This window comes from Equus przewalskii, chromosome 21, assembly GCF_037783145.1.
Source record: "Equus przewalskii isolate Varuska chromosome 21, EquPr2, whole genome shotgun sequence".
NCBI lineage: Eukaryota > Metazoa > Chordata > Mammalia > Perissodactyla > Equidae > Equus > Equus przewalskii.
Genome location: NC_091851.1, coordinates 25,163,604 through 25,169,439, shown reverse-complemented (window position 1 = coordinate 25,169,439; position 5,836 = coordinate 25,163,604).

The window sequence follows — 5,836 nt, the reverse complement described above, 5'->3', positions numbered from 1 at the left end:
ATGGTGAACTTGCTGAGTCAAAGGCCATTACATTTCTAATAGTGATACTGCCAACCTTCCTCACAAAGGCCTCCCTAATTTATCTTCCCCTCAATTGAAGATCCTGTTTCCTCTAAGAAGCATAGGATTTGGAGCCACCACACCTGGGTGTGAGTCCTGCCTTTGCAACACGACTTTGGGCAAGTCATGTTGTTGTGTGTGTTAGTAGTTTCTTACCCTCCTCTTCTTCTTCCTCCTTCTCTCTCTTTTTGTTACAAAGTGTCCCATTGTATGAATAGTTCACAATTTATTCTGCTGTTGATGGGCATTTGTGTTATTTTCAGTGAAGAAGGCTGCTGTGAACACCCATGTACGTGTCTTTTGGGAGACATATGTATTCACTCCCCTTGGGTATATAAACCTAGGAGTATTGGCGAATCAGAAGGGAGGTGTATATTTAGTGCGTATTGCCAAATAGTTTTCCAAAGCGGTTGTACCAGTTTATTCTCCTACCAGCAATGGATCAGAGTTCTAGTTGCTTCTCATCCTCATCAACACTTGATATTGTGAGTCTTTTAAATTTTAGCTAATCCGGTGGCACTACACTCTTTTCACCTTCATACCACTCCTGAGAGGTGGATGTGTGCGTAGACACTGTTGGTTAGTGCCTGGCTTCGTCAACATCCTCCTTTCCAGCTACCTTCCTGCTAAGCAGGGGCCTGTGATATAGTTCTGGCCGACAGAAGAGAAGGTCCACTGGGTGAGACTCCTGGGAACATGTTGGCTTTCCTGAGAAAAGAAAAGACTCAGGTTGCTCATCCTTTATTCCTTTACCTTTTTTCTTCTGCCTGGAACATGGACATGATGTCATCTGTGGAACAACATATTTCACGAGGCCACAACATGAGGCAAAGGCCAAGATGATCACAGAGACACGGGCCATGACTTCATCAAGCTGGTGAAGCAACACAAGCAGCTCCCTGTGTTGAGACTTCCTGAAAGATAAAGTACCTACCATTGGTCAAGTTTTCTATTACTTGTAACCGAGAGCATTCTTTGGTAATACTTGGACTATCTCCACCTTAAAATTGGGGAAACAGGCTCAGATGGTTCAATTGACTTGGCTCAAGGAAGGATTTGAGTCCAAATCTATCTGATTTCAAATCATGAGATTTTTTTCCCTGGCTTCCCAGGAGCCCGAGGAAAGGAAATTTAGGTCAGAGAAAGGTATGGCAGCAAATTTTCAGCCAGGCATCTAGCTTCACGAAATAAAAGGCTATATTTTCCAGAATCCTGTGCAACCGGCTGTGGCCATTTGATAAGTCTGGCCAATGTGATGTAAGCTGTGAGATGATTTGTGATTTCTGCGATATTTGGGGGAAGGGATGATGTCATATCTTTCTTCTTCCTGTTCTTCCTTCCCTCTGCCTAGAAAAAGGATGTGATGACTGGAATTCAAGCAGCTCTCTTGGACTATGAGATGACCCTAATGGTGGAAGCCACACTGAGAACAGTGGAGAAGGAAGATGAGATTTTGGGCTTCTGATGATATCAAGAAGCTCCCATAACAACCCTGGACAGCCTACCTCCAAATTCTTTATACATGAGAAAGTTATTTCTTTTTTATGCCACATTTAGTTTTTCCTTTCTATTCTATGCACCTGAATCTAATTTTTGCTGATACAACAGCATTTCGCATAGGCATGAGTAGGTGATACAGTTCTGGTCACTAGGGAAGTTTATTGCCATGAGTGGGAATGCAAGGGGGAGAGCACAGGTAGGAAAGTTTTCCTTTCATCTTAAAAAGTGACCGAAGGAAGAGAAGGTCCCTTTCTTATGCTTCTGAACATTGTCATAAGATGTGATATTTGGGCTTGGGGTTGCCATCTTGTGAGCATGCAGGGAGCCAGTTTGATGACAGAGCTACTACCTGAGGGCAGCAGAATGAACAGAAAGGAAGAATCTAGACTCTTGATGAAGGCACAGAGCTGCCACTGAATTATTGTACTCTGGAGCCACCCTATCTCCAGATTGGCTTTTTTTTTTTTTTTTTTTTTTGCTGAGGAAGATCAGCCCTGAGCTAACATCTGTGCTAGTCTTCCTCTACTTTATATGTGGGTTGCCACCACAGCAAGGCAGACAAGTGATGTAGGTCCATGCCCAGGATCTGAACCGGTGAACGCGGGCCGCCGAAGCAGAGCACAATGAACTTAACCACCAGACCATGGGCCTGGCCCCTCCAGATTCTTGTTACATGAGATAATAGAATCCCTTTCTGTTAAACCCATTTTATTTGGGTTTTATGTTATTTGCAGCCAAAATTTTGACTAATATGAGCAGGATGATAAGATCCAGGGTGTGGCCATTGGAGTCAGTGGCTGAAATGAAGTGGAGGTGAAGGCCATTGGTGATCAGGAGGATGAGGAATCAGGAGGCCAAAGTATAAAAAGGGTCAATTTTCTATAATGTGAACTCTCCCAGGGAGATGGCAGGCCTTGGGAGGGAGAGAAAGAGTGTGGGGCAGAGGTCAAAGTACTCAGTGAGTGAAGAAGAGGTTGGGAACAGCAAAGCCGTGTAGAGGGGAACGTAATTGGATAGTGTGAATCCCCAAGGAGCTGGTGTTTTGATGTGAAGAGGAAAAACGTATCAATCAGAATAGTTTGGGTTGTAAGAAACAAAAAATAATTCTGGTTAATTTAGCAGAAAAATTATTTACAAAAAGATAATGGATAATTCACAGAATCTGGTGGATGTGTAGAGAACCAGGAGATCACCTAGCCAAGGTCAGTGTCCTAGAACATGGGCCAAAACTGTCCTTATGAAGACAGCACTGTTGCTGCCAGCAGCCCAGACATGGCGGCCTACACATGGAGTCTTCATGGACCTGTGAGTGTCTGATTGGTGGAGCCTAGGTCACATGACTATACCCTAGCAGTAGGAGAGGCATTTCTAGTTTCTAGCGTGGGAGGAGGGCTCTGTCTCAGAGGGAGGGGATTTTTCCCAAATACAAGAAAGGAGTTCAGATGCTGTGTGGCTAAAAGGGATGATCAACACCCATTACAAGAAGTAACAATGTGTAAGGAGCACTGGGAATGGAGAAGGTTCAGAGATGCAAGGGGTTGTTAGGAAATTAGGAGTGTCTGATTAAGAGGGTTCTAGGGGAAACAGTATCCTTTCTGAAGGCTCAGGAGGGGAGACAAGGCCACCAAGAAGGCCTTTGTGAAGATTAGGTATCTCCCTGGACAAATTTACAAAGCACCCTTCCTCCAGGCAGGGCCCCCCATTTACTCTCATACAGAGGCCCTGAAGGAAGGAAACATTCTGGGAAGGTGAAGTGTGCTTTGTATGGAAAAAAAGGTTCAGGGGCCACAGAGGAAATATCCAAGACAGGGACCTACGTGGGAGGAACCAGGGGTAGGGAAGCCTGGAACAGCAAGGGGTGATGGTGTGGCTGAGTGTGGGAGGGCTAGAGGCAGGGCAGGGGTGGGGCCAGGGTGGGAATCCAGTTTAGATACTGATGGGGTGACAGTCTTAGTGGAAGAGCCTGGCACGGATGTCCTCACACTGCCCCAACTCCCTCTGCTGGCAGTACCTGCTGAGGGTCCCTGAGAAATCCTGGCCTGGTCTCAGAGAGGTGGGAAAGATGTCATGAGATTTGTGATGGGGCAGCCAGGCTTTGAGCTGGTCAAAGGATGTCCCTGTGGGTAGAGTGTCCCTACACCCAAATCATGATTGTGCTTACCTCCCCATGTTTGTGCCTGTGGCCCCCAAGGAAGCTCCCTGAGGAGGGATTATAACCAATTTCCTTTTCCATCCCTGGGGTTGAGAACTGGATTGGGAATAAGAAAACCTACGCCTAACCTGACTTGTCTGTTAATTTGCTGTGTGACTTTAGACAAATCGGTCAACCTCTCTGAGTCTCAGTTTCATTATGTCTAAAACAGAGCATGGACTTGATCTCTGAGGCCCTCCTAGATCTACTACCTATGATCTTCTTACTTTTTCTTCTCTCTAACCCACCTGGTATGTATAAATACATTACACGAGTATACCACATTTTATTATCCTGTTGATGGACCTTCAGGTTGCTTCTAATATTTTGCATTTACAAACAAGGATGCAGTGAACAGCATTGTACGTGTCTTCTTATGTGTACATGTCTACATGGGTGAGTTTCTCTCAGGTATAGACTTGGGAGTGAAATTGGTGGGTCAAAGGCCATGTACAGCTTCAACTCTGCAAGTTATTGCCAAATGGCTCCCCAAAGTGGTTGTACCTATTTCCTCCTCTCCTACCAGCAAAGCATGAGAAGTCTTGGTGCTCCTCATCCTCATCAACATTTGGTACTGACAGATTTGTTAATGTTTTGATTGAGATATAATACACACACAGTTAAGTAAATAAAATGCACCTAATTGTCCAGCTGCATGCATTTTTACACTTGTTAAACTCATGTAACCTCTACCCAGATTGTTTCCAGACCACTAGAAGGCTCCTTCACGCCCCTTCCCAGGAGAGTCCCCAGCTTCCTTGCCAAAGTAACTACTATTTGAATTTCTATAAACACAACTTAGTTTTGCCTGTTCTTGAATTTCATACAAGTGGAATTAGGCAGCATGTGCTCTTTTTGTTTGGCTTCTTTCACTCAACATAATATCTGAGATGTATCCACGTTAAGAGAGAAAGAGAGAGATTTATTTTGAGGAATTAGCTCACGTGATTATGAAGACGAAGTTCCGTGATCTGCCATCTGCAAGCTGGAGACCCAGGCAAGCTGGTGGTGTAATTCAGTCCCCGGGCAGAAGGAGATCAATGTCCCAGCTCGAGCAAGCAGTCACGAAGGGAACGGTCCTCCCTTCCTCCACTTTTTGTCCATTCAGGCCCTCAATGGGCTGGATGATGCCCACGCACACTGGGGAGGGCAATCTACTTTACTGAGTCCACAGATTCAAGTGCGAATTGCACCTCATGACGTCATTCCAGTGCACACTCACAGACACACCCAGAAGTAATGTTTAATCTGGGCACCCCATGGCCCAGTCATGTTGACACACAAAATTAACCATCACGAAGGGTGAGGGTGGCAGGTACCCTTTGCCAACCAGAGCAGCCTCAGGAGGAGGCTCCAATCCTCGGCCTGCCCCTTCCTTTTTGACTCCCCTGGTGCCTAGTAGAGACTCCGTACTCAAAAGAAGCTCAAAAAACTTGATGAAGTGATTTATTCGTGGGGACATCCTCTGAATAATAATTCATCCTCTAATAATTCAAAATTGAGCACCCACTGTATGGTGGGGTGCCACAGAGCACGTTTGATATTCATGATCTCATCTTTCCCTCTTCACAAGCCTGGGACCTGTGCTATTGTCCTCTTTCACAAAGGTGGAAACAGAAACCTAGAGAGGCTCCACTTGGCTCTGCCTTAGATCCTGGAAAAACGAAGTGTAGTGGGTTGAACGGTGGCCCCCAAAAGCTATATCCACGTCCTAACTCCAGAACCCGTGATTGTGAACTTATTTGGAAAAAGGGTCTTTGCAGACGCAATTAAGTTAAGCATCTTAAGATGAGTTTAGCAGGGTCTCAAATCCTAAATCCAACAAGTATCCTCAGCAGGGACACACAGAGGAGAGAGACAGAGGGAGACGAGCAGAAGGCCGTGTGAAGATAGAAGCAGGGATCGGAGTGATGCAGCCACAAACTAGTGAGCTCCTGGAGCCTCTGGAAGCTGGAAGGGGTGAGAGGTTCTCCCCTACAGCTTTCAGAGGGAGTGTGACCCTGCCGACACCTCGATTTTGGATTTCTGGCCTCCATAACTATGAGAGAATAAATTTCCGTTGTTTTACACCACCAGTCCATGGTA